This window comes from Rhinoderma darwinii, unplaced genomic scaffold (assembly GCF_050947455.1).
Source record: "Rhinoderma darwinii isolate aRhiDar2 unplaced genomic scaffold, aRhiDar2.hap1 Scaffold_469, whole genome shotgun sequence".
Taxonomy (NCBI): domain Eukaryota; kingdom Metazoa; phylum Chordata; class Amphibia; order Anura; family Rhinodermatidae; genus Rhinoderma; species Rhinoderma darwinii.
Genome location: NW_027464014.1, coordinates 152,347 through 178,135, shown reverse-complemented (window position 1 = coordinate 178,135; position 25,789 = coordinate 152,347). Strand labels below are relative to the sequence as shown.

At 43.2% G+C, this 25,789-nt stretch overlaps 81 pseudogenes; all 81 read right to left on the bottom strand.

Annotated features, from left to right (window-relative positions):
- Positions 1 to 6,637: 6,637 nt before the first annotated feature.
- On the bottom strand, positions 6,638 to 6,756 carry LOC142718796 (5S ribosomal RNA; annotated as a pseudogene).
- Positions 6,757 to 7,009: 253 nt separating this feature from the next.
- LOC142719141 (5S ribosomal RNA) lies at positions 7,010 to 7,128 on the bottom strand (annotated as a pseudogene).
- Positions 7,129 to 7,195: 67 nt separating this feature from the next.
- LOC142719031 (5S ribosomal RNA) lies at positions 7,196 to 7,314 on the bottom strand (annotated as a pseudogene).
- Positions 7,315 to 7,381: 67 nt separating this feature from the next.
- On the bottom strand, positions 7,382 to 7,500 carry LOC142718564 (5S ribosomal RNA; annotated as a pseudogene).
- Positions 7,501 to 7,567: 67 nt separating this feature from the next.
- Positions 7,568 to 7,686, bottom strand: LOC142718468 (5S ribosomal RNA; annotated as a pseudogene).
- Positions 7,687 to 7,753: 67 nt separating this feature from the next.
- LOC142718540 (5S ribosomal RNA) lies at positions 7,754 to 7,871 on the bottom strand (annotated as a pseudogene).
- Positions 7,872 to 7,938: 67 nt separating this feature from the next.
- Positions 7,939 to 8,057, bottom strand: LOC142718947 (5S ribosomal RNA; annotated as a pseudogene).
- Positions 8,058 to 8,310: 253 nt separating this feature from the next.
- Positions 8,311 to 8,429, bottom strand: LOC142719102 (5S ribosomal RNA; annotated as a pseudogene).
- A 67-nt stretch (positions 8,430 to 8,496) lies between these two features.
- On the bottom strand, positions 8,497 to 8,615 carry LOC142718848 (5S ribosomal RNA; annotated as a pseudogene).
- A 67-nt stretch (positions 8,616 to 8,682) lies between these two features.
- On the bottom strand, positions 8,683 to 8,801 carry LOC142719022 (5S ribosomal RNA; annotated as a pseudogene).
- A 67-nt stretch (positions 8,802 to 8,868) lies between these two features.
- On the bottom strand, positions 8,869 to 8,987 carry LOC142718594 (5S ribosomal RNA; annotated as a pseudogene).
- Positions 8,988 to 9,054: 67 nt separating this feature from the next.
- LOC142718590 (5S ribosomal RNA) lies at positions 9,055 to 9,173 on the bottom strand (annotated as a pseudogene).
- A 67-nt stretch (positions 9,174 to 9,240) lies between these two features.
- On the bottom strand, positions 9,241 to 9,359 carry LOC142718994 (5S ribosomal RNA; annotated as a pseudogene).
- A 253-nt stretch (positions 9,360 to 9,612) lies between these two features.
- On the bottom strand, positions 9,613 to 9,731 carry LOC142719084 (5S ribosomal RNA; annotated as a pseudogene).
- A 67-nt stretch (positions 9,732 to 9,798) lies between these two features.
- Positions 9,799 to 9,917, bottom strand: LOC142718498 (5S ribosomal RNA; annotated as a pseudogene).
- A 67-nt stretch (positions 9,918 to 9,984) lies between these two features.
- On the bottom strand, positions 9,985 to 10,103 carry LOC142718593 (5S ribosomal RNA; annotated as a pseudogene).
- Positions 10,104 to 10,170: 67 nt separating this feature from the next.
- LOC142718702 (5S ribosomal RNA) lies at positions 10,171 to 10,289 on the bottom strand (annotated as a pseudogene).
- Positions 10,290 to 10,356: 67 nt separating this feature from the next.
- On the bottom strand, positions 10,357 to 10,475 carry LOC142718527 (5S ribosomal RNA; annotated as a pseudogene).
- A 67-nt stretch (positions 10,476 to 10,542) lies between these two features.
- Positions 10,543 to 10,661, bottom strand: LOC142718773 (5S ribosomal RNA; annotated as a pseudogene).
- A 67-nt stretch (positions 10,662 to 10,728) lies between these two features.
- LOC142718592 (5S ribosomal RNA) lies at positions 10,729 to 10,847 on the bottom strand (annotated as a pseudogene).
- Positions 10,848 to 10,914: 67 nt separating this feature from the next.
- LOC142718461 (5S ribosomal RNA) lies at positions 10,915 to 11,033 on the bottom strand (annotated as a pseudogene).
- A 67-nt stretch (positions 11,034 to 11,100) lies between these two features.
- Positions 11,101 to 11,219, bottom strand: LOC142718663 (5S ribosomal RNA; annotated as a pseudogene).
- Positions 11,220 to 11,286: 67 nt separating this feature from the next.
- On the bottom strand, positions 11,287 to 11,405 carry LOC142719071 (5S ribosomal RNA; annotated as a pseudogene).
- A 67-nt stretch (positions 11,406 to 11,472) lies between these two features.
- Positions 11,473 to 11,591, bottom strand: LOC142718943 (5S ribosomal RNA; annotated as a pseudogene).
- A 67-nt stretch (positions 11,592 to 11,658) lies between these two features.
- LOC142718772 (5S ribosomal RNA) lies at positions 11,659 to 11,777 on the bottom strand (annotated as a pseudogene).
- A 67-nt stretch (positions 11,778 to 11,844) lies between these two features.
- LOC142718447 (5S ribosomal RNA) lies at positions 11,845 to 11,963 on the bottom strand (annotated as a pseudogene).
- A 67-nt stretch (positions 11,964 to 12,030) lies between these two features.
- LOC142718741 (5S ribosomal RNA) lies at positions 12,031 to 12,149 on the bottom strand (annotated as a pseudogene).
- A 67-nt stretch (positions 12,150 to 12,216) lies between these two features.
- LOC142718769 (5S ribosomal RNA) lies at positions 12,217 to 12,335 on the bottom strand (annotated as a pseudogene).
- A 67-nt stretch (positions 12,336 to 12,402) lies between these two features.
- LOC142719030 (5S ribosomal RNA) lies at positions 12,403 to 12,521 on the bottom strand (annotated as a pseudogene).
- Positions 12,522 to 12,588: 67 nt separating this feature from the next.
- LOC142718935 (5S ribosomal RNA) lies at positions 12,589 to 12,707 on the bottom strand (annotated as a pseudogene).
- Positions 12,708 to 12,774: 67 nt separating this feature from the next.
- Positions 12,775 to 12,893, bottom strand: LOC142719028 (5S ribosomal RNA; annotated as a pseudogene).
- Positions 12,894 to 12,960: 67 nt separating this feature from the next.
- On the bottom strand, positions 12,961 to 13,079 carry LOC142719007 (5S ribosomal RNA; annotated as a pseudogene).
- A 67-nt stretch (positions 13,080 to 13,146) lies between these two features.
- Positions 13,147 to 13,265, bottom strand: LOC142719079 (5S ribosomal RNA; annotated as a pseudogene).
- A 67-nt stretch (positions 13,266 to 13,332) lies between these two features.
- Positions 13,333 to 13,451, bottom strand: LOC142718729 (5S ribosomal RNA; annotated as a pseudogene).
- A 67-nt stretch (positions 13,452 to 13,518) lies between these two features.
- On the bottom strand, positions 13,519 to 13,637 carry LOC142718662 (5S ribosomal RNA; annotated as a pseudogene).
- Positions 13,638 to 13,704: 67 nt separating this feature from the next.
- Positions 13,705 to 13,823, bottom strand: LOC142718513 (5S ribosomal RNA; annotated as a pseudogene).
- Positions 13,824 to 13,890: 67 nt separating this feature from the next.
- On the bottom strand, positions 13,891 to 14,009 carry LOC142718571 (5S ribosomal RNA; annotated as a pseudogene).
- Positions 14,010 to 14,076: 67 nt separating this feature from the next.
- LOC142718661 (5S ribosomal RNA) lies at positions 14,077 to 14,195 on the bottom strand (annotated as a pseudogene).
- A 253-nt stretch (positions 14,196 to 14,448) lies between these two features.
- LOC142718802 (5S ribosomal RNA) lies at positions 14,449 to 14,567 on the bottom strand (annotated as a pseudogene).
- Positions 14,568 to 14,820: 253 nt separating this feature from the next.
- On the bottom strand, positions 14,821 to 14,939 carry LOC142718789 (5S ribosomal RNA; annotated as a pseudogene).
- A 67-nt stretch (positions 14,940 to 15,006) lies between these two features.
- On the bottom strand, positions 15,007 to 15,125 carry LOC142718532 (5S ribosomal RNA; annotated as a pseudogene).
- A 67-nt stretch (positions 15,126 to 15,192) lies between these two features.
- On the bottom strand, positions 15,193 to 15,311 carry LOC142718509 (5S ribosomal RNA; annotated as a pseudogene).
- A 67-nt stretch (positions 15,312 to 15,378) lies between these two features.
- LOC142719093 (5S ribosomal RNA) lies at positions 15,379 to 15,497 on the bottom strand (annotated as a pseudogene).
- A 67-nt stretch (positions 15,498 to 15,564) lies between these two features.
- On the bottom strand, positions 15,565 to 15,683 carry LOC142718673 (5S ribosomal RNA; annotated as a pseudogene).
- A 68-nt stretch (positions 15,684 to 15,751) lies between these two features.
- LOC142718603 (5S ribosomal RNA) lies at positions 15,752 to 15,870 on the bottom strand (annotated as a pseudogene).
- Positions 15,871 to 16,123: 253 nt separating this feature from the next.
- On the bottom strand, positions 16,124 to 16,242 carry LOC142718446 (5S ribosomal RNA; annotated as a pseudogene).
- Positions 16,243 to 16,309: 67 nt separating this feature from the next.
- On the bottom strand, positions 16,310 to 16,428 carry LOC142719009 (5S ribosomal RNA; annotated as a pseudogene).
- Positions 16,429 to 16,495: 67 nt separating this feature from the next.
- Positions 16,496 to 16,614, bottom strand: LOC142718969 (5S ribosomal RNA; annotated as a pseudogene).
- Positions 16,615 to 16,867: 253 nt separating this feature from the next.
- On the bottom strand, positions 16,868 to 16,986 carry LOC142719069 (5S ribosomal RNA; annotated as a pseudogene).
- A 253-nt stretch (positions 16,987 to 17,239) lies between these two features.
- LOC142718587 (5S ribosomal RNA) lies at positions 17,240 to 17,358 on the bottom strand (annotated as a pseudogene).
- A 67-nt stretch (positions 17,359 to 17,425) lies between these two features.
- On the bottom strand, positions 17,426 to 17,544 carry LOC142718585 (5S ribosomal RNA; annotated as a pseudogene).
- A 67-nt stretch (positions 17,545 to 17,611) lies between these two features.
- Positions 17,612 to 17,730, bottom strand: LOC142719008 (5S ribosomal RNA; annotated as a pseudogene).
- Positions 17,731 to 17,983: 253 nt separating this feature from the next.
- Positions 17,984 to 18,102, bottom strand: LOC142719043 (5S ribosomal RNA; annotated as a pseudogene).
- A 253-nt stretch (positions 18,103 to 18,355) lies between these two features.
- On the bottom strand, positions 18,356 to 18,474 carry LOC142719068 (5S ribosomal RNA; annotated as a pseudogene).
- A 253-nt stretch (positions 18,475 to 18,727) lies between these two features.
- LOC142718776 (5S ribosomal RNA) lies at positions 18,728 to 18,846 on the bottom strand (annotated as a pseudogene).
- Positions 18,847 to 19,099: 253 nt separating this feature from the next.
- On the bottom strand, positions 19,100 to 19,218 carry LOC142718659 (5S ribosomal RNA; annotated as a pseudogene).
- Positions 19,219 to 19,285: 67 nt separating this feature from the next.
- LOC142718452 (5S ribosomal RNA) lies at positions 19,286 to 19,404 on the bottom strand (annotated as a pseudogene).
- A 253-nt stretch (positions 19,405 to 19,657) lies between these two features.
- LOC142718501 (5S ribosomal RNA) lies at positions 19,658 to 19,776 on the bottom strand (annotated as a pseudogene).
- Positions 19,777 to 19,843: 67 nt separating this feature from the next.
- Positions 19,844 to 19,962, bottom strand: LOC142718458 (5S ribosomal RNA; annotated as a pseudogene).
- A 67-nt stretch (positions 19,963 to 20,029) lies between these two features.
- On the bottom strand, positions 20,030 to 20,148 carry LOC142719120 (5S ribosomal RNA; annotated as a pseudogene).
- Positions 20,149 to 20,401: 253 nt separating this feature from the next.
- Positions 20,402 to 20,520, bottom strand: LOC142718658 (5S ribosomal RNA; annotated as a pseudogene).
- A 253-nt stretch (positions 20,521 to 20,773) lies between these two features.
- On the bottom strand, positions 20,774 to 20,892 carry LOC142718780 (5S ribosomal RNA; annotated as a pseudogene).
- A 67-nt stretch (positions 20,893 to 20,959) lies between these two features.
- LOC142718559 (5S ribosomal RNA) lies at positions 20,960 to 21,078 on the bottom strand (annotated as a pseudogene).
- A 67-nt stretch (positions 21,079 to 21,145) lies between these two features.
- Positions 21,146 to 21,264, bottom strand: LOC142718695 (5S ribosomal RNA; annotated as a pseudogene).
- Positions 21,265 to 21,331: 67 nt separating this feature from the next.
- Positions 21,332 to 21,450, bottom strand: LOC142718739 (5S ribosomal RNA; annotated as a pseudogene).
- Positions 21,451 to 21,517: 67 nt separating this feature from the next.
- Positions 21,518 to 21,636, bottom strand: LOC142718475 (5S ribosomal RNA; annotated as a pseudogene).
- A 67-nt stretch (positions 21,637 to 21,703) lies between these two features.
- On the bottom strand, positions 21,704 to 21,822 carry LOC142718691 (5S ribosomal RNA; annotated as a pseudogene).
- A 253-nt stretch (positions 21,823 to 22,075) lies between these two features.
- On the bottom strand, positions 22,076 to 22,194 carry LOC142718656 (5S ribosomal RNA; annotated as a pseudogene).
- A 67-nt stretch (positions 22,195 to 22,261) lies between these two features.
- LOC142718655 (5S ribosomal RNA) lies at positions 22,262 to 22,380 on the bottom strand (annotated as a pseudogene).
- A 67-nt stretch (positions 22,381 to 22,447) lies between these two features.
- On the bottom strand, positions 22,448 to 22,566 carry LOC142718961 (5S ribosomal RNA; annotated as a pseudogene).
- Positions 22,567 to 22,633: 67 nt separating this feature from the next.
- LOC142718539 (5S ribosomal RNA) lies at positions 22,634 to 22,752 on the bottom strand (annotated as a pseudogene).
- Positions 22,753 to 22,819: 67 nt separating this feature from the next.
- On the bottom strand, positions 22,820 to 22,938 carry LOC142718851 (5S ribosomal RNA; annotated as a pseudogene).
- A 439-nt stretch (positions 22,939 to 23,377) lies between these two features.
- LOC142718830 (5S ribosomal RNA) lies at positions 23,378 to 23,496 on the bottom strand (annotated as a pseudogene).
- A 253-nt stretch (positions 23,497 to 23,749) lies between these two features.
- On the bottom strand, positions 23,750 to 23,868 carry LOC142718733 (5S ribosomal RNA; annotated as a pseudogene).
- A 67-nt stretch (positions 23,869 to 23,935) lies between these two features.
- LOC142718671 (5S ribosomal RNA) lies at positions 23,936 to 24,054 on the bottom strand (annotated as a pseudogene).
- A 439-nt stretch (positions 24,055 to 24,493) lies between these two features.
- LOC142718689 (5S ribosomal RNA) lies at positions 24,494 to 24,612 on the bottom strand (annotated as a pseudogene).
- A 253-nt stretch (positions 24,613 to 24,865) lies between these two features.
- LOC142718654 (5S ribosomal RNA) lies at positions 24,866 to 24,984 on the bottom strand (annotated as a pseudogene).
- A 67-nt stretch (positions 24,985 to 25,051) lies between these two features.
- LOC142718805 (5S ribosomal RNA) lies at positions 25,052 to 25,170 on the bottom strand (annotated as a pseudogene).
- A 67-nt stretch (positions 25,171 to 25,237) lies between these two features.
- On the bottom strand, positions 25,238 to 25,356 carry LOC142718847 (5S ribosomal RNA; annotated as a pseudogene).
- A 67-nt stretch (positions 25,357 to 25,423) lies between these two features.
- Positions 25,424 to 25,542, bottom strand: LOC142718728 (5S ribosomal RNA; annotated as a pseudogene).
- A 67-nt stretch (positions 25,543 to 25,609) lies between these two features.
- On the bottom strand, positions 25,610 to 25,728 carry LOC142718582 (5S ribosomal RNA; annotated as a pseudogene).
- Positions 25,729 to 25,789: the final 61 nt, after the last annotated feature.

Here is a 25,789-nt window from a genome sequence, read left to right as displayed (position 1 = left end):
GCTGAGACGAATGCTGCCAAGATCGAGCGTCTATGACTTACGGTTCAAGAATTAGCCTCAGAAACAGTGGTTTTGAACATGCTGCCAATAGCTCGCCTGGGAAACATCCAGAGAAGTCCAAGATAGTGATTTTTTAGACTGGCTGCCACGAGCTGAAACGAATGCAGCCAAGAGCGAGCGTCTGTGACTTACGGTTCAAGAGTTATTCACAGAAACATGGTTCTGTACTTTGCTGCCAGCCGCGAAAGCGAAAGTAACCAAGATCGAGCGTCTAGGATTTACTTGTGAATAGCTCGCCTGGGAAACTTTCAGATAAGTCAAAGACAGTGCTTCTATGCTAATTGCCAGGCGCTGAGACGAATGCCGCCAAGATCAAGCGTCTAAGACTTACGGTTCAAGAATTAGCCTCAGAAACAGTGGGAAACAGTGCTTCTTTACTAATTGCCAGGCGCTGAGACGAATGCCGCCAAGATCGAGCGTCTATGACTTACGGTTCAAGAATTAGCCTCAGAAACAGTGGTTTTGAACCGGCTGCCAATAGCTCGCCTGGGAAACATCCAGAGAAGTCCAAGATAGTGTTTTTTTAGACTGGCTGCCACGAGCTGAAACGAATGCAGCCAAGAGCGAGCGTCTGTGACTTACGGTTCAAGAGTTATTCACAGAAACATGGTTCTGAACTTTGCTGCCAGCCGCGAAAGCGAAAGTAACCAAGATCGAGCGTCTAGGATTTACTTGTCAATAGCTCGCATGGGAAACATCCAGAGAAGTCAAAGACAGTGCTTCTATACTAATTGCCAGGCGCTGAGACGAATGCCGCCAAGATCGAGCGTCTATGACTTACGGTTCAAGAATTAGCCTCAGAAACAGTGGGAAACAGTGCTTCTATACTAATTGCCAGGCGCTGAGACGAATGCCGCCAAGATCGAGCGTCTATGACTTACGGTTCAAGAATTAGCCTCAGAAACAGTGGTTCTGAACATGCTGCCAATAGCTCGCCTGGGAAACATCCAGAGAAGTCCAAGATAGTGTTTTTTTAGACTGGCTGCCACGAGCTGAAACGAATGCAGCCAAGAGCGAGCGTCTGTGACTTACGGTTCAAGAGTTATTCACAGAAACATGGTTCTAAACTTTGCTGCCAGCCGCGAAAGCGAAAGTAACCAAGATCGAGCGTCTAGGATTTACTTGTCAATAGCTCGCCTGGGAAACTTTCAGATAAGTCAAAGACAGTGCTTCTATGCTAATTGTCAGGCGCTGAGACGAATGCCGCCAAGATCAAGCGTCTAAGACTTACGGTTCAAGAATTAGCCTCAGAAACAGTGGGAAACAGTGCTTCTATACTAATTGCCAGGCGCTGAGACGAATGCCGCCAAGATCGAGCGTCTATGACTTACGGTTCAAGAATTAGCCTCAGAAACAGTGGTTTTGAACCGGCTGCCAATAGCTCGCCTGGGAAACATCCAGAGAAGTCCAAGATAGTGTTTTTTTAGACTGGCTGCCACGAGCTGAAACGAATGCAGCCAAGAGCGAGCGTCTGTGACTTACGGTTCAAGAGTTATTCACAGAAACATGGTTCTGAACTTTGCTGCCAGCCGCGAAAGCGAAAGTAACCAAGATCGAGCGTCTAGGATTTACTTGTCAATAGCTCGCATGGGAAACATCCAGAGAAGTCAAAGACAGTGCTTCTATACTAATTGCCAGGCGCTGAGACGAATGCCGCCAAGATCGAGCGTCTATGACTTACGGTTCAAGAATTAGCCTCAGAAACAGTGGTTCTGAACATGCTGCCAATAGCTCGCCTGGGAAACATCCAGAGAAGTCCAAGATAGTGTTTTTTTTAGACTGGCTGCCACGAGCTGAAACGAATGCAGCCAAGAGCGAGCGTCTGTGACTTACGGTTCAAGAGTTATTCACAGAAACATGGTTCTAAACTTTGCTGCCAGCCGCGAAAGCGAAAGTAACCAAGATCGAGCGTCTAGGATTTACTTGTCAATAGCTCGCCTGGGAAACTTTCAGATAAGTCAAAGACAGTGCTTCTATGCTAATTGCCAGGCGCTGAGACGAATGCCGCCAAGATCAAGCGTCTAAGACTTACGGTTCAAGAATTAGCCTCAGAAACAGTGGGAAACAGTGCTTCTATACTAATTGCCAGGCGCTGAGACGAATGCCGCCAAGATCGAGCGTCTATGACTTACGGTTCAAGAATTAGCCTCAGAAACAGTGGTTTTGAACATGCTGCCAATTGCTCGCCTGGGAAACATCCAGAGAAGTCCAAGATAGTGTTTTTTTAGACTGGCTGCCACAAGCTGAAACGAATGCAGCCAAGAGCGAGCGTCTGTGACTTACGGTTCAAGAGTTATTCACAGAAACATGGTTCTGTACTTTGCTGCCAGCCGCGAAAGCGAAAGTAACCAAGATCGAGCGTCTAGGATTTACTTGTGAATAGCTCGCCTGGGAAACTTTCAGATAAGTCAAAGACAGTGCTTCTATGCTAATTGCCAGGCGCTGAGACGAATGCCGCCAAGATCAAGCGTCTAAGACTTACGGTTCAAGAATTAGCCTCAGAAACAGTGGGAAACAGTGCTTCTATACTAATTGCCAGGCGCTGAGACGAATGCCGCCAAGATCGAGCTTCTATGACTTACGGTTCAAGAATTAGCCTCAGAAACAGTGGTTTTGAACCGGCTGCCAATAGCTCGCCTGGGAAACATCCAGAGAAGTCAAAGACAGTGCTTCTATACTAATTGCCAGGTGCTGAGACGAATGCCGCCAAGGTCGAGCGTCTATGACTTACGGTTCAAGAATTAGCCTCAGAAACAGTGGTTCTGAACATGCTGCCAATAGCTCGCCTGGGAAACATCCAGAGAAGTCCAAGATAGTGTTTTTTTAGACTGGCTGCCACGAGCTGAAACGAATGCAGCCAAGAGCGAGCGTCTGTGACTTACGGTTCAAGAGTTATTCACAGAAACATGGTTCTAAACTTTGCTGCCAGCCGCGAAAGCGAAAGTAACCAAGATCGAGCGTCTAGGATTTACTTGTCAATAGCTCGCCTGGGAAACTTTCAGATAAGTCAAAGACAGTGCTTCTATGCTAATTGCCAGGCGCTGAGACGAATGCCGCCAAGATCAAGCGTCTAAGACTTACGGTTCAAGAATTAGCCTCAGAAACAGTGGGAAACAGTGCTTCTATACTAATTGCCAGGCGCTGAGACGAATGCCGCCAAGATCGAGCGTCTATGACTTACGGTTCAAGAATTAGCCTCAGAAACAGTGGTTTTGAACATGCTGCCAATAGCTCGCCTGGGAAACATCCAGAGAAGTCCAAGATAGTGTTTTTTTAGACTGGCTGCCACGAGCTGAAACGAATGCAGCCAAGAGCGAGCGTCTGTGACTTACGGTTCAAGAGTTATTCACAGAAACATGGTTCTGTACTTTGCTGCCAGCCGCGAAAGCGAAAGTAACCAAGATCGAGCGTCTAGGATTTACTTGTGAATAGCTCGCCTGGGAAACTTTCAGATAAGTCAAAGACAGTGCTTCTATGCTAATTGCCAGGCGCTGAGACGAATGCCGCCAAGATCAAGCGTCTAAGACTTACGGTTCAAGAATTAGCCTCAGAAACAGTGGGAAACAGTGCTTCTATACTAATTGCCAGGCGCTGAGACGAATGCCGCCAAGATCGAGCGTCTATGACTTACGGTTCAAGAATTAGCCTCAGAAACAGTGGTTTTGAACCGGCTGCCAATAGCTCGCCTGGGAAACATCCAGAGAAGTCCAAGATAGTGTTTTTTTAGACTGGCTGCCACGAGCTGAAACGAATGCAGCCAAGAGCGAGCGTCTGTGACTTACGGTTCAAGAGTTATTCGCAGAAACATGGTTCTGAACTTTGCTGCCAGCCGCGAAAGCGAAAGTAACCAAGATCGAGCGTCTAGGATTTACTTGTCAATAGCTCGCATGGGAAACATCCAGAGAAGTCAAAGACAGTGCTTCTATACTAATTGCCAGGCGCTGAGACGAATGCCGCCAAGATCGAGCGTCTATGACTTACGGTTCAAGAATTAGCCTCAGAAACAGTGGTTCTGAACATGCTGCCAATAGCTCGCCTGGGAAACATCCAGAGAAGTCCAAGATAGTGTTTTTTAGACTGGCTGCCACGAGCTGAAACGAATGCAGCCAAGAGCGAGCGTCTGTGACTTACGGTTCAAGAGTTATTCACAGAAACATGGTTCTGAACTTTGCTGCCAGCCGCGAAAGCGAAAGTAACCAAGATCGAGCGTCTAGGATTTACTTGTGAATAGCTCGCCTGGGAAACTTTCAGATAAGTCAAAGACAGTGCTTCTATACTAATTGCCAGGCGCTGAGACGAATGCCGCCAAGATCAAGCGTCTAAGACTTACGGTTCAAGAATTAGCCTCAGAAACAGTGGGAAACAGTGCTTCTATACTAATTGCCAGGCGCTGAGACGAATGCCGCCAAGATCGAGCGTCTATGACTTACGGTTCAAGAATTAGCCTCAGAAACAGTGGTTTTGAACATGCTGCCAATAGCTCGCCTGGGAAACATCCAGAGAAGTCCAAGATAGTGTTTTTTTAGACTGGCTGCCACGAGCTGAAACGAATGCAGCCAAGAGCGAGCGTCTGTGACTTACGGTTCAAGAGTTATTCACAGAAACATGGTTCTGAACTTTGTTGCCAGCCGCGAAAGCGAAAGTAACCAAGATCGAGCGTCTAGGATTTACTTGTGAATAGCTCGCCTGGGAAACATCCAGAGAAGTCAAAGACAGTGCTTCTATACTAATTGCCAGGCGCTGAGACGAATGCCGCCAAGATCAAGCGTCTAAGACTTACGGTTCAAGAATTAGCCTCAGAAACAGTGGTTCAAAACATGCTGCCAATAGCTCGCCTGGGAAACATCCAGAGAAGTCCAAGATAGTGTTTTTTAGACTGGCTGCCACGAGCTGAAACGAATGCAGCCAAGAGCGAGCGTCTGTGACTTACGGTTCAAGAGTTATTCACAGAAACATGGTTCGGAACTTTGCTGCCAGCCGCGAAAGCGAAAGTAACCAAGATCGAGCGTCTAGGATTTACTTGTGAATAGCTCGCCTGGGAAACTTTCAGATAAGTCAAAGACAGTGCTTCTATGCTAATTGCCAGGCGCTGAGACGAATGCCGCCAAGATCAAGCGTCTAAGACTTACGGTTCAAGAATTAGCCTCAGAAACAGTGGGAAACAGTGCTTCTATACTAATTGCCAGGCGCTGAGACGAATGCCGCCAAGATCGAGCGTCTATGACTTACGGTTCAAGAATTAGCCTCAGAAACAGTGGTTCTGAACATGCTGCCAATAGCTCGCCTGGGAAACATCCAGAGAAGTCCAAGATAGTGTTTTTTAGACTGGCTGCCACGAGCTGAAACGAATGCAGCCAAGAGCGAGCGTCTGTCACTTACGGTTCAAGAGTTATTCACAGAAACATGGTTCTGAACTTTGCTGCCAGCCGCGAAAGCAAAAATAACCAAGATCGAGCGTCTAGGATTTACTTGTCAATAGCTCGCCTGGGAAACATCCAGTGAAGTCAAAGACAGTGCTTCTATACTAATTGCCAGGCGCTGAGACGAATGCCGCCAAGATCGAGCGTCTATGACTTACGGTTCAAGAATTAGCCTCAGAAACAGTGGGAAACAGTGCTTCTATACTAATTTCCAGGTGCTGAGACGAATGCCGCCAAGATCGAGCGTCTATGACTTACGGTTCAAGAATTAGCCTCAGAAACAGTGGTTCTAAACATGCTGCCAATAGCTCGCCTGGGAAACATCCAGAGAAGTCCAAGATAGTGTTTTTTTAGACTGGCTGCCACGAGCTGAAACGCATGCAGCCAAGAGCGAGCGTCTGTGACTTACGGTTCAAGAGTTATTCACAGAAACATGGTTCTAAACTTTGCTGCCAGCCGCGAAAGCGAAAGTAACCAAGATCGAGCGTCTAGGATTTACTTGTCAATAGCTCGCCTGGGAAACTTTCAGATAAGTCAAAGACAGTGCTTCTATGCTAATTGCCAGGCGCTGAGACGAATGCCGCCAAGATCAAGCGTCTAAGACTTACGGTTCAAGAATTAGCCTCAGAAACAGTGGGAAACAGTGCTTCTATACTAATTGCCAGGCGCTGAGACGAATGCCGCCAAGATCGAGCGTCTATGACTTACGGTTCAAGAATTAGCCTCAGAAACAGTGGTTTTGAACATGCTGCCAATAGCTCGCCTGGGAAACATCCAGAGAAGTCCAAGATAGTGTTTTTTTAGACTGGCTGCCACGAGCTGAAACGAATGCAGCCAAGAGCGAGCGTCTGTGACTTACGGTTCAAGAGTTATTCACAGAAACATGGTTCTGTACTTTGCTGCCAGCCGCGAAAGCGAAAGTAACCAAGATCGAGCGTCTAGGATTTACTTGTGAATAGCTCGCCTGGGAAACTTTCAGATAAGTCAAAGACAGTGCTTCTATACTAATTGCCAGGCGCTGAGACGAATGCCGCCAAGATCGAGCGTCTATGAAAAGAGCAGGGACATTCAGCTTAGAATGGCCATTGACATTAAATGCTTTAATCCATAGTCCTTTTTAATCGATTGTGAAACAAAATCTAAACGACATAATAAAAAGTCAACCGCACCACGGATTCCCAGACAGTCTCCCACACTGGTACTAGCGAGGCCTTAAGCTGTGTTACTTCTGCGATCTGACGAGAGCAGGCACATTCAGCTTAGAATGGCCATTGACATTAAATGCTTTAATCCATAGTCCTTTTTAATCGATTGTGAAACAAAATCTAAACGACATAATAAAAATTAAACCGCACCACGGATACCCAGACAGTCTCCCACACTGGTACTAGCGAGGCCTTAAGCTGTGTAACTTCTGCGATCTGAAAAGAGCAGGGACATTCAGCTTAGAATGGCCATTGCTGTTAAGTGCTTTAATCCATAGTCCTATTTAATCTATTGTGAAACAAAATCTAACCGACATAATAAAAAGTCAACCGCACCACGGATTCCCAGACAGTCTCCCACACTGGTACTAGCAAGGCCTTAAGTTGTGTAACTTCTGCGATCTGACGAGAGCAGGCACATTCAGCTTAGAATGGCCATAGACATTAAATGCTTTAATCCATAGCCCTGTTTAATCGATTGTGAAACAAAATCTAAACGACATAATAAAAAGTCAACCGCACCACGGATTCCCAGACAGTCTCCCACACTGGTACTAGCGAGGCCTTAAGCTGTGTAACTTCTGCGATCTGCCGAGAGCAGGGACATTCAGCTTAGAATGGCCATTGACTTTAAATGTTTTAATCCATAGTCCTTTTTAATCGATTGTGAAACAAAATCTAAACGACATAATAAAAATTCAACCGCACCACGGATTCCCAGACAGTCTCCCACACTGTTACTAGCGAGGCCTTAAGCTGTGTAACTTCTGCGATCTGACGAGAGCAGGCACATTCAGCTTAGAATAGCCATTGATGTTAAATGCTTTAATCCATAGTCCTATTTAATCTATTGTGAAACAAAATCTAAACGACATAATAAAAAGTCAACCGCACCTCGGATTCCCAGACAGTCTCCCACACTGGTACTAGTGAGGCGTTAAGCTGTGTAACTTCTGCGATCTGACGAGAGCAGGGACATTCAGCTTAGAATGGCCATTGACATTAAATGCTTTAATCCATAGTCCTTTTTTATCGATTGTGAAACAAAATCTAAACGACATAATAAAAATTCAACCGCACCACGGCTTCCCAGACAGTCTCCCACACTGGTACTAGCGAGGCCTTAGCTGTGTAACTTCTGCGTTCTGACGAGAGCAGGCACATTCAGCTTAGAATGGCCATTGACGTTAAATGCTTTAATCCATAGTCCTACTTAATCGATTGTGAAACAAAATCTAAACGCCATAATAAAAAGTCAACCGCACCACGGATTCCCAGACAGTCTCCCGCACTGGTACTAGCGAGGCCTTAAGCTGTGTAACTTCTGCGATCTGACGAGAGCAGGGACATTCAGCTTAGAATGGCCATTGACATTAAATGCTTTAATCCATAGTCCTTTTAAATCGATTGTGAAACAAAATCTAAACGACATAATAAAAATTCAGCCGCACCACGGATTCCCAGACAGTCTCCCACACTGGTTCTAGCGAGGCGTTAAGCTGTGTATCTTCTGCGATCTAACGAGAGCAGGCACATTCAGCTTAGAATGGCCATTGACATTAAATACTTTAATCCATAGTCCTTTTTAATCGATTGTGAAACAAAATCTAAACGACATAATAAAAAGTCAACCGCACCTCGGATTCCCAGACAGTCTCCCACACTGGTACTAGCGAGGCGTTAAGCTGTGTAACTTCTGCGATCTAACGAGAGCAGGCACATTCAGCTTAGAATGGCCATTGACATTAAATGCTTTAATCCATAGTCCTTTTTTATCGATTGTGAAACAAAATCTAAACGACATAATAAAAAGACAACCGCACCACGGATTCCCAGACAGTCTCCCACACTGGTACTAGCGAGGCCTTAAGCTGTGTAACTTCTGCGATCTGACGAGAGCAGGGACATTCAGCTTAGAATGGCCATTGACATTAAATGCTTTAATCCATAGTCCTTTTTAATCGATTGTGAAACAAAATCTAAACGACATAATAAAAATTCAACCACACCACGGATTCCCAGACAGTCTCCCACACTGGTACTAGCGAGGCCTTAAGCTGTGTAACTTCTGCGATCTGACGAGAGCAGGCACATTCAGCTTAGAATGGCCATTGACGTTAAATGCTTTAATCCATAGTCCTATTTAATCTATTGTGAAACAAAATCTAAACAACATAATAAAAAGTCAACCGCACCACGGATTCCCAGACAGTCTCCCACACTAGTACTAGCGAGGCCTTAAGCTGTGTAACTTCTGCGATCTGACGAGAGGAGGCACATTCAGCTTAGAATGGCAAGTGACATTAAATGCTTTAATCCATAGTCCTTTTTAATTGATTGTGAAACAAAATCTAAACGACATAATAAAAAGTCAACCGCACCACGGATTCCCAGACAGTCTCCCACACTGGTACTAGCGAGGCCTTAAGCTGTGTAACTTCTGCGATCTGACGAGAGAAGGGACATTCAGCTTAGAATGGCCATTGATATTAAATGCTTTAATCCATACTCCTTTTTAATCGATTGTGAAACAAAATCTAAACGACATAATAAAAATTAAACCGCACCACGGATTCCCAGACAGTCTCCTACACTGGTACTAGCGAGGCCTTAAGCTGTGTAACTTCTGCGATCTGACGAGAGCAGGCACATTCAGCTTAGAATGGCCATTGATGTTAAATGCTTTAATCCATAGTCCTATTTAATCTATTGTGAAACAAAATCTAAACGACATAATAAAAAGTCAACCGCACCACGGATTCCCAGACAGTCTCCCACACTGGTACTAGCGAGGCGTTAAGCTGTGTAACTTCTGTGATCTAACGAGAGCAGGCTCATTCAGCTTAGAATGGCCATTGACATTAAATGCTTTAATCCATAGTCCTTTTTAATCGATTGTGAAACAAAATCTAAACGACATAATAAAAAGTCAACCGCACCACGGATTCCCAGACAGTCTCCCACACTGGTACTAGCGAGGCCTTAAGCTGTGTAATTTCTGCGATCTGACGAGAGCAGGCACATTCAGCTTAGAATGGCCGTTGACATTAAAAGCCTTAATCCATAGTCCTATTTAATCTATTGTGAAACAAAATCTAAACAACATAATAAAAAGGCAACCGCACCACGGATTCCCAGACAGTCTCCCACACTGGTACTAGCGAGGCCTTAAGCTGTGTAACTTCTGCGATTTGACGAGAGCAGGGACATTCAGCTTAGAATGGCCATTGACATTAAATGCTTTAATCCATAGTCCTTTTTAATCGATTGTTAAACAAAATCTAAACGACATAATAAAAATGGAACCGCACCACGGATTCCCAGACAGTCTCCCACACTGGTACTAGCGAGGCCTTAAGCTGTGTAACTTCTGCGTTCTGACGAGAGCAGGCACATTCAGCTTAGAATGGCCATTGGCGTTAAATGCTTTAATCCATAGTCCTATTTAATCTATTGTGAAACAAAATCTAAACAACATAATAAAAAGTCAACCGCACCACGGATTCCCAGACAGTCTCCCACACTAGTACTAGCGAGGCCTTAAGCTGTGTAACTTCTGCGATCCGACGAGAGCAGGCACATTCAGCTTAGAATGGCCATTGACATTAAATGCTTTAATCCATAGTCCTTTTTAATTGATTGTGAAACAAAATCTAAACGACATAATAAAAAGTCAACCGCACCACGGATTCCCAGACAGTCTCCCACACTGGTACTAGCGAGGAATTAAGCTGTGTAACTTCTGCGATCTGACGAGAGCAGGCACATTCAGCTTAGAATGGCCATTGACATTAAATGCTTTAATCCATAGTCCTTTTTAATCGATTGTGAAACAAAATCTAAACGACATAATAAAAAATCAACCGCACCACGGATTCCCAGACAGTCTCCCACACTGGTACTAGCGAGGCCTTAAGCTGTGTAACTTCTGCGATCTGACGAGAGCAGGCACATTCAGCTTAGAATGGCCATTGACATTAAATGCTTTAATCCATAGTCCTTTTTAATCGATTGTTAAACAAAATCTAAACGACATAATAAAAATGGAACCGCACCACGGATTCCCAGACAGTCTCCCACACTGGTACTAGCGAGGCCTTAAGCTGTGTAACTTCTGCGTTCTGACGAGAGCAGGCACATTCAGCTTAGAATGGCCATTGGCGTTAAATGCTTTAATCCATAGTCCTATTTAATCTATTGTGAAACAAAATCTAAACAACATAATAAAAAGTCAACCGCACCACGGATTCCCAGACAGTCTCCCACACTAGTACTAGCGAGGCCTTAAGCTGTGTAACTTCTGAGATTTGACGAGAGCAGGCACATTCAGCTTAGAATGGCCATTGACATTAAATGCTTTAATCCATAGTCCTTTTTAATTGATTGTGAAACAAAATCTAAACGACATAATAAAAAGTCAACCGCACCACGGATTCCCAGACAGTCTCCCACACTGGTACTAGCGAGGCCTTAAGCTGTGTAACTTCTGCGATCTGACGAGAGCAGGCACATTCAGCTTAGAATGGCCATTGACATTAAATGCTTTAATCCATAGTCCTTTTTAATCGATTGTGAAACAAAATCTAAACGACATAATAAAAAATCAACCGCACCACGGATTCCCAGACAGTCTCCCATACTGGTACTAGCGAGGCCTTAAGCTGTGTAACTTCTGCGATCTGACGAGAGCAGGCACATTCAGCTTAGAATGGCCAGTGACATTAAATGATTTAATCCATAGTCCTTTTTAATTGATTGTGAAACAAAATCTAAACGACATAATAAAAAGTCAACCGCACCACGGATTCCCAGACAGTCTCCCACACTGGTACTAGCGAGGCCTTATGCTGTGTAACTTCTGCGATCTGACGAGAGCAGGCACATTCAGCTTAGAATGGCCATTGACATTAAATGCTTTAATCCATAGTCCTTTTTAATCGATTGTGAAACAAAATCTAAACGACATAATAAAAAATCAACCGCACCACGGATTCCCAGACAGTCTCCCACACTGGTACTAGCGAGGCCTTAAGCTGTGTAACTTCTGCGATCTGACGAGAGCAGGCACATTCAGCTTAGAATGGCCATTGACATTAAATGCTTTAATCCATAGTCCTTTTTAATCGATTGTGAAACAAAATCTAAACGACATAATAAAAAGTCAACCGCACCACGGATTCCCAGACAGTCTCCCACACTGGTACTAGCGAGGCCTTAAGCTGTGTAACTTCTGCGATCTAAAAAGAGCAGGGACATTCAGCTTAGAATGGCCATTGACATTAAATGCTTTAATCCATAGTCCTTTTTAATCGATTGTGAAACAAAATCTAAACGACATAATAAAAAGTCAACCGCACCACGGATTCCCAGACAGTCTCCCACATTGGTACTAGCGAGGCCTTAAGCTGTGTAACTTCTGCGTTCTGACGAGAGCAGGCACATTCAGCTGAGAATGGCCATTGACATTAAATGCTTTAATCCATAGCCCTGTTTAATCGATTGTGAAACAAAATCTAAACGACATAATAAAAAGTCAACCGCACCACGGATTCCCAGACAGTCTCCCACACTGGTACTAGCAAGGCCTTAAGCTGTGTAACTTCTGCGATCTGACGAGAGCAGGCACATTCAGCTTAGAATGGCCATTGACATTAAATGCTTTAATCCATAGTCCTTTTTAATCGATTGTGAAACAAAATCTAAACGACATAATAAAAAGTCAACCGCACCACGGATTCCCAGACAGTCTCCCACACTGGTACTAGCGAGGCCTTAAGCTGTGTAACTTCTGCGATCTGCCGAGAGCAGGGACATTCAGCTTAGAATGGCCATTGACTTTAAATGGTTTAATCCATAGTCCTTTTTAATCGATTGTGAAACAAAATCTAAACGACATAATAAAAATTCAACCGCACCACGGATTCCCAGACAGTCTCCCACACTGGTACTAGCGAGGCCTTAAGCTGTGTAACTTCTGCGTTCTGACGAGAGCAGGCACATTCAGCTGAGAATGGCCATTGACATTAAATGCTTTAATCCATAGCCCTGTTTAATCGATTGTGAAACAAAATCTAAACGACATAATAAAAAGTCAACCGCACCACGGATTCCCAGACAGTCTCCCACACTGGTACTAGCGAGGCCTTAAGCTGTGTAACTTCTGCGATCTGCCGAGAGCAGGGACATTCAGCTTAGAATGGCCATTGACTTTAAATGTTTTAATCCATAGTCCTTTTTAATCGATTGTGAAACAAAATCTAAACGACATAATAAAAATTCAACCGCACCACGGATTCCCAGACAGTCTCCCACACTGGTACTAGCAAGGCCTTAAGCTGTGTAACTTCTGCGATCTGACGAGAGCAGGCACATTCAGCTTAGAATGGCCATTGACGTTAAATGCTTTAATCCATAGTCCTATTTAATCTATTGTGAAACAAAATCTAAACGACATAATAAAAAGTCAACCGCACCTCGGATTCCCAGACAGTCTCCCACACTGGTACTAGCGAGGCGTTAAGCTGTGTAACTTCTGCGTTCTGACGAGAGCAGGCACATTCAGCTGAGAATGGCCATTGACATTAAATGCTTTAATCCATAGCCCTGTTTAATCGATTGTGAAACAAAATCTAAACGACATAATGAAAAGTCAACCGCACCACGGATTCCCAGACAGTCTCCCACACTGGTACTAGCGAGGCCTTAAGCTGTGTAACTTCTGCGATCTGACGAGAGCAGGGACATTCAGCTTAGAATGGCCATTGACTTTAAATGCTTTAATCCATAGCCCTGTTTAATCGATTGTGAAACAAAATCTAAACGACATAATAAAAAGTCAACCGCACCACGGATTCCCAGACAGTCTCCCACACTGGTACTAGCGAGGCCTTAAGCTGTGTAACTTCTGCGATCTGACGAGAGCAGGCACATTCAGCTTAGAATGGCCATTGACATTAAATGCTTTAATCCATAGTCCTATTTAATCTATTGTGAAACAAAATCTAAACAACATAATAAAAAGTCAACCGCACCACGGATTCCCAGACAGTCTCCCACACTGGTACTAGCGAGGCGTTAAGCTGTGTAACTTCTGCGATCCAACGAGAGCAGGCACATTCAGCTTAGAATGGCCATTGACATTAAATGCTTTAATCCATAGTCCTTTTTAATTGATTGTGAAACAAAATCTAAACGACATAATAAAAAGTCAACCGCACCACGGATTCCCAGACAGTCTCCCACACTGGTACTAGCGAGGCCTTAAGCTGTGGAACTTCTGCGATCTGACGAGAGCAGGCACATTCAGCTTAGAATGGCCAGTGACATTAAATGATTTAATCCATAGTCCTTTTTAATTGATTGTGAAACAAAATCTAAACGACATAATAAAAAGTCAACCGCACCACGGATTCCCAGACAGTCTCCCACACTGGTACTAGCGAGGCCTTAAGCTGTGTAACTTCTGCGATCTGACGAGAGCAGGCACATTCAGCTTAGAATGGCCATTGACATTAAATGCTTTAATCCATAGTCCTTTTTAATCGATTGTGAAACAAAATCTAAACGACATAATAAAAAATCAACCGCACCACGGATTCCCAGACAGTCTCCCACACTGGTACTAGGGAGGCCTTAAGCTGTGTAACTTCTGCGATCTAAAAAGAGCAGGGACATTCAGCTTAGAATGGCCATTGACATTAAATGCTTTAATCCATAGTCCTTTTTAATCGATTGTGAAACAAAATCTAAACGACATAATAAAAAGTCAACCGCACCACGGATTCCCAGACAGTCTCCCACACTGGTACTAGGGAGGCCTTAAGCTGTGTAACTTCTGCGTTCTGACGAGAGCAGGCACATTCAGCTTAGAATGGCCATTGACGTTAAATGCTTTAATCCATAGTCCTATTTAATCTATTGTGAAACAAAATCTAAACGACATAATAAAAAGGCAACCGCACCACGGATTCCCAGACAGTCTCCCACACTGGTACTAGCGAGGCCTAAAGCTGTGTAACTTCTGTTATCTGACGAGAGCAGGGACATTCAGCTTAGAATGGCCATTGACATTAAATGCTTTAATCCATAGTCCTTTTTAATCGATTGTGAAACAAAATCTAAACGACATAATAAAAATTCAACCGCACCACGGATTCCCAGACAGTCTCCCACACTGGTACTAGCGAGGCCTTAAGCTGTGTAACTTCTGCGTTCTGACGAGAGCAGGCACATTCAGCTTAGAATGGCCATTGACGTTAAATGCTTTAATCCATAGTCCTATTTAATCTATTGTGAAACAAAATCTAAACGACATAATAAAAAGTCAACCGCACCACGGATTCCCAGACAGTCTCCCACACTGGTACTAGCGAGGCCTTAAGATGTGTAACTTCTGCTATCTGACGAGAGCAGGGACATTCAGCTTAGAATGGCCATTGACATTAAATGCTTTAATCCATAGTCCTTTTTAATCGATTGTGAAACAAAATCTAAACGACATAATAAAAAGTCAACCACACCACGGATTCCCAGACAGTCTCCCACACTGGTACTAGCGAGGCCTTAACCTGTGTAACTTCTGCGATCTGACAAGAGCAGGCACATTCAGCTTAGAATGGCCATTGACATTAAATGCTTTAATCCATAGTCCTTTTTAATCGATTGTGAAACAAAATCTAAACGACATAATAAAAAGACATCCGCACCACGGATTCCCAGACAGTCTCCCACACTGGTACTAGCGAGGCCTTAAGCTGTGTAACTTCTGCGATCTGACGAGAGCAGGCACGTTCAGCTTAGAATGGCCATTGACATTAAATGCTTTAATCCATAGTCCTTTTTAATCGATTGTGAAACAAAATCTAAACGACATAATAAAAATTCAACCGCACCACGGATTCCCAGACAGTCTCCCACACTGGTACTAGCGAGGCCTTAAGCTGTGTAACTTCTGCGATCTGACGAGAGCAGGCACATTCAGCTTAGAATGGCCATTGAAATTAAATGCTTTAATCCATAGTCCTTTTTAATCGATTGTGAAACAAAATCTAAAACGACATAATAAAAATTCAACCGCACCACGGATTCCCAGACAGTCTCCGACACTGGTACTAGCGAGGCCTTAAGTTGTGTAACTTCTGCGATCTGACGAGAGCAGGCACATTCAGCTTAGAATGGCCATTGACATTAAAAGCCTTAATCCATAGTCCTATTTAATCTATTGTGAAATAAAATCTAAACAACATAATAAAAAGCCAAACACACCACGGATTCCCAGACAGTCTCCCACACTGGTACTAGCGAGGCCTTAAGCTGTGTAACTTCTGCGATCTGACGAGAGAAGGGACATTCAGCTTAGAATGGCCATTGACATTTAATGCTTTAATCCATAGTCCTTTTTAATCGATTGTGAAACAAAATCTAAACGACATAATAATAATTCAACCGCACCACGGATTCCCAGACAGTCTCCCACACTGGTACTAGCGAGGCCTTAAGCTGTGTAACTTCTGCTATCTGACGAGAGCAGGCACATTCAGCTTAGAATGGCCATTGACGTTAAATGCTTTAATCCATAGTCCTAATTAATCTATTGTGAAACAAAATCTAAACGACATAATAAAAATTCAACCACACCACGGATTCCCAGACAGTCTCCCACATTGGTACTAGCGAGGCCTTAAGCTGTGTAACTTCTGCGTTCTGACGAGAGCAGGCACATTCAGCTTAGAATGGCCATTGACGTTAAATGCTTTAATCCATAGTCCTATTTAATCTATTGTGAAACAAAATCTAAACGACATAATAAAAAGTCAACCGCACCACAGTTTCCCAGACAGTCTCCCACACTGGTACTAGTGAGGCCTTAAGCTGTGTAACTTCTGCGATCTGACGAGAGCAGGCACATTCAGCTTTGAATGGCCATTGACATTAAATGCTTTAATCCATAGTCCTTTTTAATCGATTGTGAAACAAAATCTAAACGACATAATAAATAGTCAACCGCACCACGGATTCCCAGACAGTCTCCCACACTGGTACTAGCGAGGACTTAAGCTGTGTAACTTCTGCGATCTGACGAGAGCCGTCACATTCAGCTTAGAATGGCCATTGACATTAAATGCTTTAATCCATAGTCCTTTTTAATCTATTGTGAAACAAAATCTAAACGACATAATAAAAAGTCAACCGCACCACGGATTCCCAGACAGTCTCCCACACTGGTACTAGCGAGGCCTTAAGCTGTGTAACTTCTGCTATCTGACGAGAGCAGGGACATACAGCTTAGAATGGCCATTGACATTAAATGCTTTAATCCATAGTCCTTTTTAATCGATTGTGAAACAAAATCTAAACGACATAATAAAAATTCAACCACACCACGGATTCAAAGACAGTCTCCCACACTGGTACTAGCGAGGCCTTAAGCTGTGTAACTTCTGCGATCTGACGAGAGCAGGCACATTCAGCTTAGAATGGCCATTGACGTTAAATGCTTTAATCCATAGTCCTAATTAATCTATTGTGAAACAAAATCTAAACGACATAATAAAAAGTCAACCGCACCACGGATTCCCAGACAGTCTCCCACACTGGTACTAGCGAGGCGTTAAGCAGTGTAACTTCTGCGATCTAACGAGAGCAGGCACATTCAGCTTAGAATGGCCATTGACATTAAATGCTTTAATCCATAGTCCTTTTTAATCGATTGTGAAACAAAATCTAAACGATATAATAAAAATTCAACCGCACCACGGATTCCCAGACAGGCTCCCACACTGGTACTAGCGAGGCCTTAAGCTGTGTAACTTCTGCGATCTGACGAGAGCTGGCACATTCAGCTTAGAATGGCCATTGACGTTAAATGCTTTAATCCATAGTCCTAATTAATCTATTGTGAAACAAAATCTAAACGACATAATAAAAATTCAACCACACCACGGATTCCCAGACAGTCTCCCACATTGGTACTAGCGAGGCCTTAAGCTGTGTAACTTCTGCGTTCTGACGAGAGCAGGCACATTCAGCTTAGAATGGCCATTGACGTTAAATGCTTTAATCAATAGTCCTATTTAATCTATTGTGAAACAAAATCTAAACGACATAATAAAAAGTCAACCGCACCACAGTTTCCCAGACAGTCTCCCACACTGGTACTAGCGAGTACTTAAGCTGTGTAACTTCTGCGATCTGACGAGAGCAGTCACATTCAGCTTAGAACGGCCATTGACGTTAAATGCTTTAATCCATAGTCCTATTTAATCTATTGTGAAACAAAATCTAAACAACATAATAAAAAGCCAACCGCACCACGGATTCCCAGACAGTCTCCCACACTGGTACTAGCGAGGCCTTAAGCTGTGTAACTTCTGCGAACTGACGAGAGCAGGGACATTCAGCTTAGAATGGCCATTGACATTAAATGCTTTAATCCATAGTCCTTTTTAATCGATTGTGAAACAAAATCTAAACGACATAATAAAAATTCAACCGTACCACGGATTCCCAGACAGTCTCCCACACTGGTACTAGCGAGACCTTAATCTGTGTAATTTCTGCGTTCTGACGAGAGCAGGCACATTCAGCTTAGAATGGCCATTGACGTTAAATGCTTTAATCCATAGTCCTATTTAATCTATTGTGAAACAAAATCTAAACGACATAATAAAAAGTCAACCGCACCACGGATTCCCAGACAGTCTCCCACACTGGTACTAGCGAGGCCTTAAGCTGTGTAACTTCTGCTATCTGACGAGAGCAGGGACATACAGCTTAGAATGGCCATTGACATTAAATGCTTTAATCCATAGTCCTTTTTAATCGATTGTGAAACAAAATCTAAACGACATAATAAAAATTCCACCACACCACGGATTCAAAGACAGTCTCCCACACTGGTACTAGCGAGGCCTTAAGCTGTGTAACTTCTGCGATCTGACGAGAGCAGGCACATTCAGCTTAGAATGGCCATTGACGTTAAAAGCCTTAATCCATAGTCCTATTTAATCTATTGTGAAACAAAATCTAAACAACATAATAAAAAGCCAACCGCACCACGGATTCCCAGACAGTCTCCCACACTGGTACTAGCGAGGCCTTAAGCTGTGTAACTTCTGCATTCTGATGAGAGCAGGCACATTCAGCTTAGAATGGCCATTGACGTTAAATGCTTTAATCCATAGTCCTATTTAATCTATTGTGAAACAAAATCTAAACGACATAATAAAAAGTCAACCGCACCACGGATTCCCAGACAGTCTTCCACACTAGTACTAGCGAGGCGTTAAGCAGTGTAACTTCTGCGATCTGACGAGAGCAGGCACATTCAGCTTAGAATGGCCATTGACATTAAATGCTTTAATCCATAGTCCTTTTTAATCGATTGTGAAAAAAAATCTAAACGACATAATAAAAAGTCAACCGCACCACGGATTCCCAGACAGTCTCCCACACTGGTACTAGCGAGGCCTTAAGCTGTGTAACTTCTGCGATCTGACGAGAGCAGGCACATTCAGCTTAGAATGGCCATTGACATTAAATGCTTTAATCCATAGTCCTTTTTAATCGATTGTGAAACAAAATCTAAACGACATAATAAAAAGTCAACCGCACCACGGATTCCCAGACAGTCTCCCACACTCGTACTAGCGATGCCTTAAGCTGTGTAACTTCTGCGATCTGACGAGAGCAGGCACATTCAGCTTAGAATGGCCATTGACATTAAATGCTTTAATCCATAGTCCTTTTTAATCGATTGTGAAACAAAATCTAAACGACATAATAAAAAGTCAACCGCACCACGGATTCCCAGACAGTCTCCCACACTGGTACTAGCGAGGCGTTAAGCTGTGTAAGTTCTGCGATCTAACAAGAGCAGGCACATTCAGCTTAGACTGGCCATTGACATTAAATGCTTTAATCCATAGTCCTTTTTAATCGATTGTGAAACAAAATCTAAACAACATAATAAAAAGCCAACCGCACCACGGATTTCCAGACAGTCTCCCACACTGGTACTAGCAAGGCCTTAAGCTGTGTAACTTCTGCGATCTGACGAGAGCAGGCACATTCAGCTTAGAATGGCCACTGACATTAAATGCTTTAATCCATAGTCCTTTTTAATCGATTGTGAAACAAAATCGAAACGACATAATAAAAAGTCAACCGCACCACGGATTCCCAGACAGTCTCCCACACTGGTACTAGCGAGGCCTCAAGCTGTGTAACTTCTGCGATCTGACGAGAGAAGGCACATTCAGCTTAGAATGGCCATTGACATTAAAAGCCTTAATCCATAGTCCTATTTAATCTATTGTGAAACAAAATCTAAACGACATAATAAAAAGCCAACCTCACCACGGATTCCCAGACAGTCTCCCACACTGGTACTAGCGAGGCCTTAAGCTGTGTAACTTCTGCGATCTGACGAGAGCAGGCACATTCAGCTTAGAATGGCCACTGACATTAAATGCTTTAATCCATAGTCCTATTTAATCTATTGTGAAACAAAATCTAAACGACATAATAAAACGTCAACCGCACCACGGATTCCCAGACAGTCTCCCACACTGGTACTAGCGAGGCGTTAAGCCGTGTTACTTCTGCGATCTAACGAGAGCAGGCACATTCAGCTTAGAATTGGCATTGACATTAAATGCTTTAATCCATAGTCCTTTTTAATCGATTGTGAAACAAAATCTAAACAACATAATAAAAAGTCAACCGCACCACGGATTCCCAGACAGTCTCCCACACTGGTACTAGCGAGGCCTTAAGCTGTGTAACTTCTGCGATCTGACGAGAGCAGGCACATTCAGCTTAGAATGGCCATTGACATTAAATGCTTTAATCCATAGTCCTATTTAATCTATTGTGAAACAAAATCTAAACGACATAATAAAAAGTCAACCGCACCACGGATTCCCAGACAGTCTCCCACACTGGTACTAGCGAGGCGTTAAGCCGTGTAACTTCTGCGATTTGACGAGAGCAGGCACATTCAGCTTAGAATGGGCATTGACATTAAATGCTTTAATCCATAGTCCTTTTTAATCGATTGTGAAACAAAATCTAAACGACATAATAAAAAGTCAACCGCACCACGGATTCCCAGACAGTCTCCCACACTGGTACTAGCGAGGTCTTAAGCTGTGTAACTTCTGCGATCTGACGAGAGCAGGCACATTCAGCTTAGAATGGCCATTGACGTTAAAAGCCTTAATCCATAGTCCTATTTAATCTATTGTGAAACAAAATCTAAACGACATAATAAAAAGTCAACCGCACCACGGATTCCCAGAGTGTCTCCCACACTGGTACTAGCGAGGCCTTAAGCTGTGTAACTTCTGCGATTTGACGAGAGCAGGGACATTCAGCTTAGAATGGCCATTGACTTTAAATGCTTTAATCCATAGTCCTTTTTAATCGATTGTGAAACAAAATCTAAACGACATAATAAAAATTCAACCGCACCACGGTTTCCCAGACAGTCTCCCACACTGGTACTAGCGAGGCCTTAAGCTGTGTAACTTCTGCGTTCTGACGAGAGCAGGTACATTCAGCTTAGAATGGCCATTGACGTTAAATGCTTTAATCCATAGTCCTATTTAATCTATTGTGAAACAAAATCTAAACAACATAATAAAAAGTCAACTGCACCACGGATTCCCAGACAGTCTCCCACACTGGTACTAGCGAGGCCTTAAGCTGTGTAACTTCTGCGATCTGACGAGAGCAGGGACATTCAGCTTAGAATGGCCATTGACATTAAATGCTTTAATCCATAGTCCTTTTTAATCGATTGTGAAACAAAATCTAAACGACATAATAAAAAATCAACCGCACCACGGATTCCCAGACAGTCTCCCACACTGGTACTAGCGAGGCCTTAAGCTGTGTAACTTCTGCGATCTGACGAGAGCAGGGACATTCAGCTTAGAATGGGCATTGACATTAAATGCTTTAATCCATAGTCCTTTTTAATCGATTGTGAAACAAAATCTAAACGACATAATAAAAAATCAACCGCACCACGGATTCCCAGACAGTCTCCCACACTGGTACTAGCGAGGCCTTAAGCTGTGTAACTTCTGCGTTCTGACGAGAGCAGGCACATTCAGCTTAGAATGGCCATTGACGTTAAATCCTTTAATCCATAGTCCTATTTAATCTATTGTGAAACAAAATCTAAACGACATAATAAAAAGTCAAGCGCACCACGGATTCCCAGACAGTCTCCCACACTGGTACTAGCGAGGCCTTAAGCTGTGTAACTTCTGTGATCTGACGAGAGCAGGGACATTCAGCTTAGAATGGGCATTGACATTAAATGTTTTAATCCATAGTCCTTTTTAATCGATTGTGAAACAAAATCTAAACGACATAATAAAAAGTCAACCGCACCACGGATTCCCAGACAGTCTCCCACACTGGTACTAGCGAGGCCTTAAGCTGTGTAACTTCTGCGATCTGACGAGAGCAGGCACATTCAGCTTAGAATGGCCATTGACATTAAATGCTTTAATCCATAGTCCTATTTAATCTATTGTGAAACAAAATCTAAACGACATAATAAAAAGTCAACCGCACCACGGATTCCCAGACAGTCTCCCACACTGGTACTAGCGAGGCCTTAAGCTGTGTAACTTCTGCGATCTGACGAGAGCAGGCACATTCAGCTTAGAATGGCCATTGACATTAAATGCTTTAATCCATAGTCCTTTTTAATCGATTGTGAAACAAAATCTAAACGACATAATAAAAAGTCAACCGCACCACGGATTCCCAGACAGTCTCCCACACTGGTACTAGCGAGGCCTTAAGCTGTGTAATTTCTGCGATCTGACGAGAGCAGGTACATTCAGCTTAGAATGGCCATTGACATTAAATGCTTTAATCCATAGTCCTTTTTAATCGTTTGTGAAACAAAATCTAAACGACATAATAAAAAGTCTACCGCACCACGGATTCGCAGACAGTCTCCCACACTGGTACTAGCGAGGCCTTAAGCTGTGTAACTTCTGCGATCTGACGAGAGCAGGCACATTCCGCTTAGAATGGCCATTGACATTAAATGCTTTAATCCATAGTCCTTTTTAATCGATTGTGAAACAAAATCTAAACGACATAATAAAAAGTCAACCGCACCACGGATTCCCAGACAGTCTCCCACACTGGTACTAGCGAGGACTTAAGCTGTGTAACTTCTGCGATCGGACGAGAGCAGGCACATTCAGCTTAGAATGGCCATTGACGTTAAATGCTTTAATCCATAGTCCTATTTAATCTATTGTGAAACAAAATCTAAACGACATAATAAAAAGTCAACCGCACCACGGATTCCCAGACAGTCTCCCACATTGGTACTAGCGAGGCGTTAAGCTGTGTAAGTTCTGCGATCTAACAAGAGCAGGCACATTCAGCTTAGACTGGCCATTGACATTAAATGCTTTAATCCATAGTCCTTTTTAATCGATTGTGAAACAAAATCTAAACGACATAATAAAAAGTCAACTGCACCACGGATTCCCAGACAGTCTCCCACACTGGTACTAGCGAGGCCTTAAGCTGTGTAACTTCTGCGTTCTGACGAAGAAAGGCACATTCAGCTTAGAATGGCCATTGACGTTAAATGCTTTAATCCATAGTCCTATTTAATCTATTGTGAAACAAAATCTAAACTACATAATAAAAAGTCAACCGCACCACGGATTCCCAGACAGTCTCCCACACTGGTACTAGCGAGGCCTTAAGCTGTGTAACTTCTGCGATCTGACGAGAGCAGGGACATTCAGCTTAGAATAGCCATTGACGTTAAATGCTTTAATCCATAGTCCTTTTTAATCGATTGTGAAACAAAATCTAAACGACATAATAAAAATTCAACCGCACCACGGATACCCAGACAGTCTCCCACACTGGTACTAGCGAGGCCTTAAGCTGTGTAACTTCTGCGTTCTGACGAAGAAAGGCACATTCAGCTTAGAATGGCCATTGACGTTAAATGCTTTAATCCATAGTCCTATTTAATCTATTGTGAAACAAAATCTAAACGACATAATAAAAAGGCAACCGCACCACGGATTCCCAGACAGTCTCCCACACTGGTACTAGCGAGGCCTTAAGCTGTGTAACTTCTGCGTTCTGACGAGAGCAGGCACATTCAGCTTAGAATGGCCATTGACGTTAAATGCTTTAATCCATAGTCCTTTTTAATCGATTGTGAAACAAAATCTAAACAACATAATAAAAAATCAACCGCACCACGGATTCCCAGACAGTCTCCCACACTGGTACTAGCGAGGCCTTAAGCTGTGTAACTTCTGCGTTCGGACGAGAGCAGGCACATTCAGCTTAGAATGGCCATTGACGTTAAATCCTTTAATCCATAGTCCTATTTAATCTATTGTGAAACAGAATCTTAACGACATAATAAAAAGTCAAGCGCACCACGGATTCCCAGACAGTCTCCCACACTGGTACTAGCGAGGCCTTAAGCTGTGTAACTTCTGCGATCTGACGAGAGCAGGCACTTTCAGCTTAGAAAGACCATTGACATTAAAAGCCTTAATCCATAGTCCTATTTAATCTATTGTGAAACAAAATCTAAACCACATAATAAAAAGTCAACCGCACCACGGATTCCCAGACAGTCTCCCACACTGGTACTAGCGAGGCCTTAAGCTGTGTAACTTCTGTGATCTGACGAGAGCAGGGACATTCAGCTTTGAAAGGGCATTGACATTAAATGCTTTAATCCATAGTCCTTTTTAATCGATTGTGAAACAAAATCTAAACAACATAATAAAAAATCAACCGCACCACGGATTCCCAGACAGTCTCCCACACTGGTACTAGCGAGGCCTTAAGCTGTGTAACTTCTGCGTTCTGACGAGAGCAGGCACATTCAGCTTAGAATGGCCATTGACGTTAAATCCTTTAATCCATAGTCCTATTTAATCTATTGTGAAACAAAATCTAAACGACATAATAAAAAATCAAACGCACCGCGGATTCCCAGACAGTCTCCCACACTGGTACTAGCGAGGCCTTAAGCTGTGTAACTTCTGCGATCTGACGAGAGCAGGCACATTCAGCTTAGAATGGCCATTGACATTAAATGCTTTAATCCATAGTCCTTTTTAATCGATTGTGAAACAAAATCTAAACGACATAATAAAAAGTCAACCGCACCACGGATTCCCAGACAGTCTCCCACACTGGTACTAGCGAGGCCTTAAGCTGTGTAACTTCTGCGATCTGACGAGAGCAGGCACATTCAGCTTAGAATGGCCATTGACATTAAATGCTTTAATCCATAGTCCTATTTAATCTATTGTGAAACAAAATCTAAACGACATAATAAAAAGTCAACCGCACCACGGATTCCCAGACAGTCTCCCACACTGGTACTAGCGAGGCCTTAAGCTGTGTAACTTCTGCGATCTGATGAGAGCAGGCACATTCCGCTTAGAATGGCCATTGACATTAAATGCTTTAATCCATAGTCCTTTTTAATCGATTGTGAAACAAAATCTAAACGACATAATAAAAAGTCAACCGCACCACGGATTCCCAGACAGTCTCCCACACTGGTACTAGCGAGGCCTTAAGCTGTGTAACTTCTGCGATCTGACGAGAGCAGGCACATTCAGTTTAGAATGGCCATTGACGTTAAATGCTTTAATCCATAGTCCTATTTAATCTATTGTGAAACAAAATCTAAATGACATAATAAAAAGTCAACCGCACCACGGATTCCCAGACAGTCTCCCACACTGGTACTAGCGAGGCCTTAAGCTGTGTAACTTCTGCGATCTGACGAGAGCAGGGACATTCAGCTTAGAATGGCCATTGACATTAAATGCTTTAATCCATAGTCCTTTTTAATCGATTGTGAAACAAAATCTAAACGACATAATAAAAAGTCAACCGCACCACGGATTCCCAGACAGTCTCCCACACTGGTACTAGCGAGGACTTAAGCTGTGTAACTTCTTCGATCTGACGAGAGCAGGCACATTCAGCTTAGAATGGCCATTGACATTAAATGCTTTAATCCATAGTCCTTTTTAATCGATTGTGAAACAAAATCTAAACGACATA